Genomic DNA, 10,709 nt, shown 5'->3' with positions numbered 1-10,709 from the left:
ATGATGACATTTTGGCTCTAGGTTTCTGAGGATCTCCTTTGTTCATGTTTATTTATTTTTCCTCAGTGAAGCACAGAGTCACCCTGTGCCTGTCAGGCTCTCACTTGCCCTGGTGTAGTCTCTGTGGAGCTTAACATACTTGCAACAGCTGTCTGCTTGCTTTTTTTTTTTTGACATAGCCTTGCTCTGTAGCCTAGGCTGGAGCGCAGGGATGTGATCTTGGCTCACTGCAACCTCTGCTTCCCGGGTTCAAGCAATTCTTTTTTTTTTTTTTTGAGACGGAGTTTTCACTCTCGTTATCCAGGCTGGAGTGCAATGGCGCGATCTCGGCTCACCGCAACCTCTGCCTCCTGGGTTCAGGCAATTCTCCTGCCTCAGCCTCCTGAGTAGCTGGGATTACAGGCACGCGCCACCATGCCCAGCTAATTTTTGTATTTTTAGTAGAGACAGGGTTTCACCATGTTGACCAGGATGGTGTCGATCTCTGGACCTTGTGATCCACCCGCCTCGGCCTCCCAAAGTGCTGGGATTACAGGCTTGAGCCACCGCGCCCGGCCAGTTCAAGCGATTCTTAGGCCTCAGCCTCTCGAGTAGCTGGGATTACAGGTTCCCACCACCATGCCCAGCTTTTTTTTTTTGTAATTTTAGTAGAGACGAGGTATCACCCTGTTGGCCAGGCTGGTTTTGAACTCCTGACCTCAAGTAATCTGCCTGCCTTGGCCTCCCAAAGTGCTGGGATTACAGGTTTGAACCACCGTGCCTGGCCTTACTTGCTTTTTATCACTTTGTTTTGCTTTTTTTTTTTTTGAGTTGGAGTTTTGCTCTTGTTACCCAGGCTGGAGTGCAATGGTGCGAACTCAGCTCACTGCAACCTCTGCCTCCTTGGTTCAAGTGATTCTCCTGCCTCAGCTGGGATTACAGGCATGTGCCACCATGCCTGGCTAATTTTGTACTTTTAGTAGAGACAGGGTTTCACCATGTTGATCAGGCTGGTCTTGAACTCCTGACTTCAGGTGATCTGCTTGCCTCAGCCTCCCAAAGTGCTAGGATTACAGACATGAGCCACCAGGCCCAGACTGCTTTTCTTTTTTTTGAGACAGGGTCTTGCTGCATTGCTCAGGCTGGAGTGCAGAGGCTCACTAATGGCTCACTGTGGCCTAAACTGTGATAACCTGCTTTCTGCCAGCTAAAACTAATTCTCCCTTTCCCAGACTAAAAGCTGTTCAGGCTTTATGTTAGCTTCTTGAGCAGGACAGACTCCATCTTGGCTTCTTCATTTTAGTTATTTTCTCCACATTGAGGATGTAACTATAGTATAAAGCTGGGTCAGGCTGACACTGGGCACCCAGGAATGCGTTCGTTAATAATAAGCCAAGTGAAGTAGTATCAGCAGAGCCTGGAAATGCAGGTGCAGGGAGTGCCCAGAGACCCCATTATCTATAAGTTGTCTTCCATGGCAGCTTTACTCCTCACACCTGGCACTGTTTTATTTCTCATGTATCAGTTAATCTTTTAACCTTTTGCTTTCTCTGCTTTTGTAAAATGTTTGCTTCCCCTTCCCTGTTAAAACTAGTGTATAGGCCGGGCACGGTGGCTCAAGCCTGTAATCCCAGCACTTTGGGAGGCCAAGGCGGGTGGATCACAAGGTCAAGAGATCGAGACCATCCTGGTCAACATGGTGAAACCCCCTCTCTACTAAAATACAAAAAAATTAGCTGGGCATGGTGGCATGTGCCTGTAATCCCAGCTACTCAGGAGGCTGAGGCAGGAGAACTGCCTGAGCCCAGGAGGCGGAAGTTGCGGTGAGCCGAGATTGCGCCATTGCACTCCAGCCTGGGTAACAAGAGCAAAACTCCGTCTAAAAAAAAAAAACAAAAAAAAAACCTCCTGGATTCAAGCAGTCCTCTCACCCCAGCCTCCTAAGTAGCTGGGACAACAGGCATGCATCATCATGTTTGGCTATTTTTTGTTTGTTTAATTTTTTACAGAGATGGGTCCCCCTATGTTGCCCAGGCTGGTCTCAAATTCCTGGGCTCAAATGATCTTCCCATCTTGGTCTCCCAAAGGGGGGCTCACAATTGTGAGCCACTGCACCCTGGCCCTGTCAACTTGCTAACTGGGAAAAATTAATCCTCTAATTGGTTAAGCTTGTTATTTGCAGTTTATCTGTTACTTTCAGTTGTATTCAATTTTTTTTTTTTTTTTTTTTTTTTTTTTTTTGAGACGGAGTTTCACTTCTGCTACCTAGGCTAGAGTGCAATGGCATGATCTCGGCTCACCACAACCTCCGCCTCCTGGGTTCAGGCAATTCTCCTGCCTCAGTCTCTTGAGTAGCTGGGATTACAGGCATGCGCCACCATGCCCAGCTAATTTTTTGTATTTTTAGTAGAGACGGGGTTTCACCATGTTGACCAGGATGGTCTCGATCTCTTGACCTCGTGATCCACCCGCCTCAGCCTCCCATAGTGCTGGGATTACAGGCTTCAGCCACCGCACCTGGCTTTTTTTTTTTTTTTTTGATAAGATGGGGTTTCACAAAAATGGCCAGGCTGGTCTTGAACTCCTGACCTCAGGTGATCCACCCGCCTCAGCCTCCCAAAGTGGGAGGATTACAGGCGTGAGCCACCGCACTTGGCCAGTTGTATTCAATTTTAACAAACAGATCATCCTTAATAAGACTGTTTCTGAAGCCGGGCGCGGTGGCTCAAGCCTGTAATCCTAGCACTTTGGGAGGCCGAGGCGGGTGGATCACGAGATCGAGAGATCGAGACCATCCTGGTCAACATGGTGAAACCCCGTCTCTACTAAAAATACAAAAAATTAGCTGGGCATGGTGGCACGTGCCTGTAATCCCAGCTACTCAGGAGGCTGAGGCAGGAGAATTGCCTGAACCCAGGAGGCGGAGGTTGCGGTGAGCCGAGATCGCGCCATTGCACTCCAGCCTGGGTAACAAGAGCGAAACTCCGCCTCAAAAAAAAAAAAAAAAAAAAAAAAGAAAGACTGTTTCTGAAATTGGTATTTGTAGGCCTCTGTAAATTCAAATATAATTTTGTAAATTGAATCCTTGTAAACTGGAGAATTCAAGTCTTCTCTGAGAACGGTTGAATATAATATTTTTCTTTTAGTGATAATCTAAAAAAATATTCCGAATCATCTGTATGAAAAATGAGCCTGGTTGTGGTGCCTCAGCCTGTAATCCCAGCACTTTGTGAGGCTGAGGCAGGTGCATTACCTGAGACCAGAAGTTCAAAAACAGTCTGGCCAACATGGTGTAACCCTGTTTCTACTAAAAATACAAAAATCAGGCCGGGCGCGGTGGCTCAAGCCTGTAATCCCAGCACTTTGGGAGGCCGAGGCGGGTGGATCACGAGGTCGAGAGATCGAGACCATCCTGGTCAACATAGTGTAACCCCGTCTCTACTAAAAATACAAAAACTAGCTGGGCGTGGTGGCGTGTGCCTGTAATCCCAGCTACTTAGGAGGCTGAGGCAGGAGAATTGCCTGAGCCCAGGAGGCGGAGGTTGCAGTGAGCCGAGATCGTGCCATTGCACTCCAGCCTGGGTAACAAGAGCGAAACTCCGTCTCAAAAAAAAAAAAAAAAAAAACAAAAATCAGCGAGGCATGGTGGCACACACCTGTAATGCCAGCTACTCGGGAAGCTGAGGCACAAGAATCTCTTGAATTTAGGAGGCGGAGTTTACAGCAAGCCAAGACTGTGCCACTGCACTCCAGCCTGGGCGACAGAGCAAGACTCTGTCTCAAAAACAACAACAAAAAAGGAGGGGCACAGTGGCTCATGTTTGTAATTCCAGCACTTTGGGAGGCTAAGGTGGGTGGATCATGAGGTCAGGAGTTCAAGACCAGCCTGGTCAAGATGGTGAAAGCTTGTGTCTACTAAAAATACAAAAATTAGCCAGGCGTGGTGGTGGGCACCTGTAATCCCAGCTACTCAGGAAGCTGAGGCAGAATTGCTTGAACTCAGAAGGCGGAGGTTGCAGTGAGCTGAAATGGTGCCACTGCACTCCACCCTGAGCAACAGAGCAAGACTCCATCTCAGAAAAAAAAAAAAAAGAAAAGAAAAAAGTGCTTTCTTGAGGTTTTAGTTCCCATTATTTTATTTTATTATTATTTTTTGAGACAGGGTCTAACTCTGCTCACTCTTTCGCCCAGGGTAGAGTGCAGTGGTACCATCTTGGCTCACTGTAGCCTCAAGCTCCAGGACTCAAGTGATTCTCCCACCTTAGCCTCCAGCGTAGTTTGGACCACAGGCACAGATGGCCACACTGGGCTAATATTTTATTTTTTTTAGAGATGGGGTTTCATCATGTTGTCCAGGCTGATCTCAAACTCCTGGGCTCAAGTAATCTGCCTACCTCAGTCTCCCAAAGAGCTGGTTTTACAGGTATGCACCACCGTGCCTGGCATCCATTATTTTATTTTGTATTTGTTGTTACAATTTTTTGACAGCATTTGGTTTTCATGGTTTATGGGTTTAATTTTTTTTTTTTTTTTTTTTTTTTGAGACGGAGTTTCGCTCTTGTTACCCAGGCTGGAGTGCAATGGCGCGATCTCGGCTCACCGCAACCTCCGCCTCCTGGGCTCAGGCAATTCTCCTGCCTCAGCCTCCTGAGTAGCTGGGATTCCAGGCACGTGCCACCATGCCCAGCTAATTTTTTGTATCTTTAGTAGAGACGGGGTTTCACCATGTTGACCAGGATGGTCTCGATCTCTCGACCTTGTGATCCACCCGTCTCAGCCTCCCAAAGTGCTGGGATTACAGGTTTGAGCCACCGCGCCCGGCTTATGGGTTTAATTTTAATGGTTTATAAGTTTATAGCAGGCTGCTACTAGGTTAGCAAGTCCTACTGTTAAAATGATTGCTATCCTCAGACATGGGCTTTGCACTTACACAGAATTGCTTTACCTTTTACATTTAGTTGGCTGTGAATAAGAGATAATGGCTGTTGATGAGTCAGGTAACTGTCTCCTACAGCAAATTAGTGCAATGATGTAAATACTACTTTTAATTTATTTACCATTTTGAGATGTAGTCTCCCTTTTGTTGCCCAGGCTGGAGTGCAGTGGTGGGATCTCTGCTCGCTGCAACCGCTGTCTTCTGGGTTCAAGCACTTCTCCTGCCTCAGCCTCGAGTAGCTGGGAGTATAGGCGTGGGCCACCATGCCCAGATAATTTTTGTATTTTTAGTGGAGATGGGCTTTTACCATGTTGGCCAGGCTGGTCTCGAAGTCCTGACTTCAGGTAATTCTCCTGCCTCAGCCTCCCAAAGTGTTGGGATTACAGGTGTGAGCCACTGCTCCTGGCCTGTTTGTCATTATTTTAAACCTCAGAGCCTAGGTGCGGTGGCTCAAGCCTGTAATCCCAGCACTTTGGGAGGCCGAGGCGGGTGGATCACAAGGTCAAGAGATGAGACCATCCTGGTCAAAATGGTGAAACCCCGTCTCTACTAAAAATACAAAAAAATTAGCTGGGCATAGTGGCACGTGCCTGTAATCCTAACTACTCAGGAGGCTGAGGCAGGAGAATTGCCTGAACCCAGGAGGCGGAGGTTGCGGTGAGCTGAGATTGTGGTGAGCCAAGTTCACGCCATTGCACTCCAGCCTGGGTAACAAGAGCGAAACTCTGTCTCAAAAATAAAAAACAACAAAAAGCCTCAAACCTTCTTCTCTTCCAGTGTTTCTTTTTTTTTTTTTCTTTTCTTTCTTTTCTTTTTTTTTTTGAGACAGAGTTTCACTCTTGTTGCCCAGGCTGGAGTGCAATGGCGTGATCTTGGCTCACTGCAACCTCTGCCTCCCTGGTTCAAGCCATTCTCCTGCCTCAGCCTCCAAAGTAGCTGGGATTACAGGCATGTGCCACCATGCCCAGCTAATTTTTTTTTTTTTTTTTTTTTTTGTGACACGGAGTTTCGCTCTTGTTACCCAGGCTGGAGTGCAATGGCGCGATCTCGGCTGGGATCACTGGAATTACTGGCTAATTTTTTATATTTTTAGTAGAGATGGGCTTTCACTATGTTGGTCAGGCTGGTCTCTAACTCCCGACCTCGTGATCTGCCCGCCTTGGCTTCCCAAAGTGCTGGGATTACAGGCGTGAGCCACCGCGCATGGTCTTTTTTTTTTTCCTGTTTGTTTGTTTAGAGACTGGGTCTTGCAGCATTAATTACCTGAACTGGGCTCAAACTCCAGCGCTCAAGTGATCCTCCCACCTCAGCCTACCAAGTAGCTGGAACTACAGGCATGTGCCAATGTGCCCCACTCTCTTTTGGTTCTTTTTTCTTTTTTGGGCGGGGGGAAGGAGTCTCGCTCTGTCACCCAGGCTGGAGTGCAGTGGCGTGATCTTGGCTTAGTACAACCTCCCCCTCCTGGGTTCAAGCAATTCTCTTGCATCAGCCTCCTAAGTAGCTGGAATTACAGGCACTCGCCACCAAACCCAGATAATTTTTGTATTTTTAGTAGAAATGGGGTTTCACCATGTTGGTCAGGCTGGTCTCGAACTCCTGACCTAGTGATCTGCCCGCCTGAGCCTCCCAAAATGCTAGGATTACACATGTGAGCCTCTGTACCTGTCCTTTTTTGGTTCTTTTTTTTTTCTGAGACAAGGTTTTGCTCTTGTTGCCCAAGCTGGAGTGCACTGACATGATCTAGGCTCACTGCAACCTCCACCTCCCAGATTCAAGCGATTTCCCTGCCTCAGTCTCCCAAGTAGCTGGGATTACAGGCATGTACTACCATGCCCAGCTAAATTTTTATTTTTTAATTTTTATTTATTTATTTATTTGTTTATTTTTTGAGACGGAGTTTCGCTCTTGTTACCCAGGCTGGAGTGCAATGGCATGATCTCGGCTCACCGCAACCTCTGCCTCTTGGGTTCAGGCAATTCTCCTGTCTCAGCCTCCTGAGCAGCTGGGATTACAGGTACGAACCACCATGCTCAGCTAACTTTTTGTATTTTTTTTTTTTTTTTTTTTTTGAGACGGAGTTTCGTTCTTGTTACCCAGGCTGGAGTGCAATGGCGCGATCTCGGCTCACTGCAACCTCCGCCTCCTGGGCTCAGGCAATTCTCCTGCCTCAGCCTCCTGAGTAGCTGGGATTACAGGCACGTGCCACCATGCCCAGCTAATTTTTTGTATCTTTAGTAGAGACGGGGTTTCACCATGTTGACCAGGATGGTCTTGATCTCTCGACCTCGTGATCCACCCGCCTCAGCCTCCCAAAGTGCTGGGATTACAGGCTTGAGCCACCGCACCCGGCTACTTTTTGTATTTTTAGTAGAGACGGGGTTTCACCTTGTTGACCAGGATGGTCTCAATCTCTTGACCTCGTGATCCACCCGCCTCGGCCTCCTAAAGTGCTGGGATTACAGGCTTGAGCCACCGCACCCGGCCATTTTTATATATTTTAGTAGAGACAGGGTTTCTTCATGTTGGTCAGGCTGGTTTCAAACTCCCGACTTCTGGTGATCAGCCCACCTCGGCCTCCCAAAATGTTCAGATTACAGGTGTGAGCCGCCATGCTGGGCCTCTTTTGGTTCTTAAATGAGATAAATAAACTCAAGTGCCCAGCCCAATGCCTGACACATGGTGGATACAATAGGTGGCAATTTTCTTTGGGCTGAAGTATGATTGTGTGTACTACGTATTGGTTTAGTCTGCCCGTAGCCTCCATTATTATTATTATTATTATTTTTTGAGACAGAGTTTCGCTCTTGTCACCCAGGCTGGAGTGCAATGGCGCGATCTCAGCTCACTGCAACCTCCGTGTCCTGGGTTCAGGCAATTCTCCTGCCTCAGCCTCCTGAGTAGCTGGGATTACAGACACGTGCCACCATGTCCAACTAATTTTTTTTGGTATTTTTAGTAGAGATGGGGTTTCACCATGGTGACCAGGATGGTCTCGATCTCTTGACCTCGTGATCCACCTGCCTCAGCCTCCCAAAGTGCTGGGATTACAGGCGTGAGCCACTGCGCCCGGCCTATTATTATTATAATTATTTTTTTTTTTTTTTTTTTTTTTTTTTTTGAGGCGGAGTTTCGCTCTTGTTACCCAGGCTGGAGTGCAATGGTGCGATCTCGGCTCACCGCAACCTCCGCCTCCTGGGTTCAGGCAATTCTCCTGCCTCAGCCTCCTGAGTAGCTGGGATTACAGGCACGCACCACCATGCCCAGCTAACTTTTTGTATTTTTAGTAGAGACGGGGTTTCACCTTGCTGACCAGGATGGTCTTGATCTCTTGACCTCGTGATCCACCCGCCTCGGCCTCCCAAAGTGCTGGGATTACAGGCTTGAGCCACCGCGCCCGGCCTATTATTATTTTTTGAGACGGAGTTTCACTCTTGTTACCCAGGCTGGAGTGCAATGGCGTGATCTCGGCTCACCGCAACCTCCACTTCCTGGGTTCAGGCAATTCTCCTGCCTCAGCCTCCTGAGTAGCTGGGATTACAGGCACGCGCCACCATGCTCAGCTAACTTTTTGTATTTTTAGTAGAGACGGGGTTTCACCGTGTTGATCAGGATGGTCTTGATCTCCTGACCTCGTGATCCACCCGCCTCGGCCTCCCAAAGTGCTGGGATTACAGGCTTGAGCCACCGCGCCTGGCCGTAGCTTCCATTATTAAGCTCTCAACTTTTATGCTGCTTCTGCTCCTTCAAGAAAGAAAGGGGAGTCTCTCTGAGCCTAAACTGGCTTGAGTGGCTGCCTGAATGAAAGTGGTATAAAAGTTAAAAAAAATGCATAAGCAGTAAGGACAGAAATAGAAAACAAAAACAAAACAAAAAAAGTAAAAAAAAAAAAAAAAAAAAAAAAAAAAGAGAGAGGAATAATGCCAAATAACTATTCAGCCTCAAGCAAAGAAGGAAAAAGCAAACAAATCATTACTATGCAAGGTTGTATGATAAATAACAAAAATTGAGATGCTCAGTCATCATGACATAGCACTTTCTCATTCATTATCCTACTATAAAAGCCAAGGGAGTTAGTTGGGGAGATGGGGACAGAGAGAGGGATGGAATACTTTTGATTGAATGCTCACTGAGTGAGCTTCTATTTTACATCAGATGCTGTGTTGTGAGTTGGGGGACACAGAGACAGATGTGACCCACATCTTACTCTCCAGAAAGTCACTCTAGCAGGCAGAGGCAGATATGTAAAAATAAAATTGCTTAAAATATATTTTTGGGCCAGGCATAGTGGCTCATGCCTGTAATACCAGCACTTTGGGAGGCTGACGTGGGTGGATCACCTGAGGTCAGGAGTTTGAGACCAGCCTGGCCAACATGGTGAAATCCTGTCTCTACTGAAAATACAAAAAATTAGCCGGGTGTGGTAATACATGCCTGTAGTTCTAGCTACTCAGGAGGCTGAGGCGGGAGAATCACTTGAACCTGGGAGGCAGAGGCTGCAATGAGCTGAAATCTCGACGTTGCACTCCAGCCTGGGCAGCACAAACGAAACTCCGTCTCAAAAAATAAATAAATAGGCCAGGCGCGGTGGCTCAAGCCTGTAATCCCAGCACTTTGGGAGGCCAAGGCGGGTGGATCACGAGGTCAAGAGATCGAGACCATCCTGGTCAACATGGTGAAACCCCGTCTCTACTAAAAATACAAAAAATTAGCTGGGCATGGTGGCACGTGCCTGTAATCCCAGCTACTCAGGAGGCTGAGGCAGGAGAATTGCTTGAACCCAGGAGGCGGAGGTTGCGGTGAGCCGAGATGGTGCCATTGCACTCCAGCTTGGGTAACAAGAGCGAAACTCTGTCTCAAAAGAAAATAATAATAAATAAATAAATAAATAAAAAATGTCTGAAGGCTTGAAACAGCTACGCTGTGTTCTGGGTGTTATAAGTGAGAGGAATGGAAGACTTACAGTAACTGCTAACATTTTTAATTTATAAGAGCTAAGAACTATACTGAGCTACATAGGTAATCACAATGAAGTATTAATATTATTCCCATTTTACAGGTGAGAAAAGTAAGGTTTGATGGGTTTAAGAATTGCCCTCCCAGCACTTTGGGAGGCCGAGGCGGGTGGATCACGAGGTCGAGAGATCGAGACCATCGTGGTCAACATGGTGAAACCCCGTCTCTACTAAAAATACAAAAAACTAGCTGGGCGTGGTGGCGCGTGCCTGTAATCCCAGCTACTTAGGAGGCTGAGGCAGGAGAATTGCCTGAGCCCAGGAGGCGGAGGTTGCGGTGAGCTGAGATCGCGCCATTGCACTCCAGCCTGGGTAACAAGAGTGAAACTCCGTCTCAAAAAAAAAAAAAAAAAGAATTGCCCAAGGTCATACCTAAAATGACATAGAGGAGCTTTTTTTTTTTTTTTTTTGAGACAAAGTCACTCTGTTGCCCAGGATGGAATGCATTAGCGCAATCACAGCTCACTGTATCCTTCGCCTCCTGAGTTTAAGAGATTCTCCTGCCTCAGCCTCCGGAGTAGCTGGGATTACAGGCACCCGCCACCATGCCCAGCTAATTTTTTTTGTATTTTTAGTAGAGACGGGGTTTCACCATGTTGGCCAGGCTGGTCTCGAACTCCTGACCTCAGGTGATCCCCCCACCTCAGCCTCCCAAAGTGTTGGGATTATAGGTGTGAGCCACCGTGACTGGCCAGTGAGGAGTTTTAACTCGGTAAATTGACTACAGAGCCCCAGCTTTTATTTATTTATTTATTTGAGACAGAGTCTCACTCTGTTGCCCA

This window comes from Saimiri boliviensis, chromosome 11 (assembly GCF_048565385.1).
Source record: "Saimiri boliviensis isolate mSaiBol1 chromosome 11, mSaiBol1.pri, whole genome shotgun sequence".
In the NCBI taxonomy this organism is placed as follows: Eukaryota; Metazoa; Chordata; class Mammalia; order Primates; family Cebidae; genus Saimiri; species Saimiri boliviensis.
The sequence above is the reverse complement of the archived record's forward strand: the minus strand, read 5'-3'. Positions refer to the sequence as shown.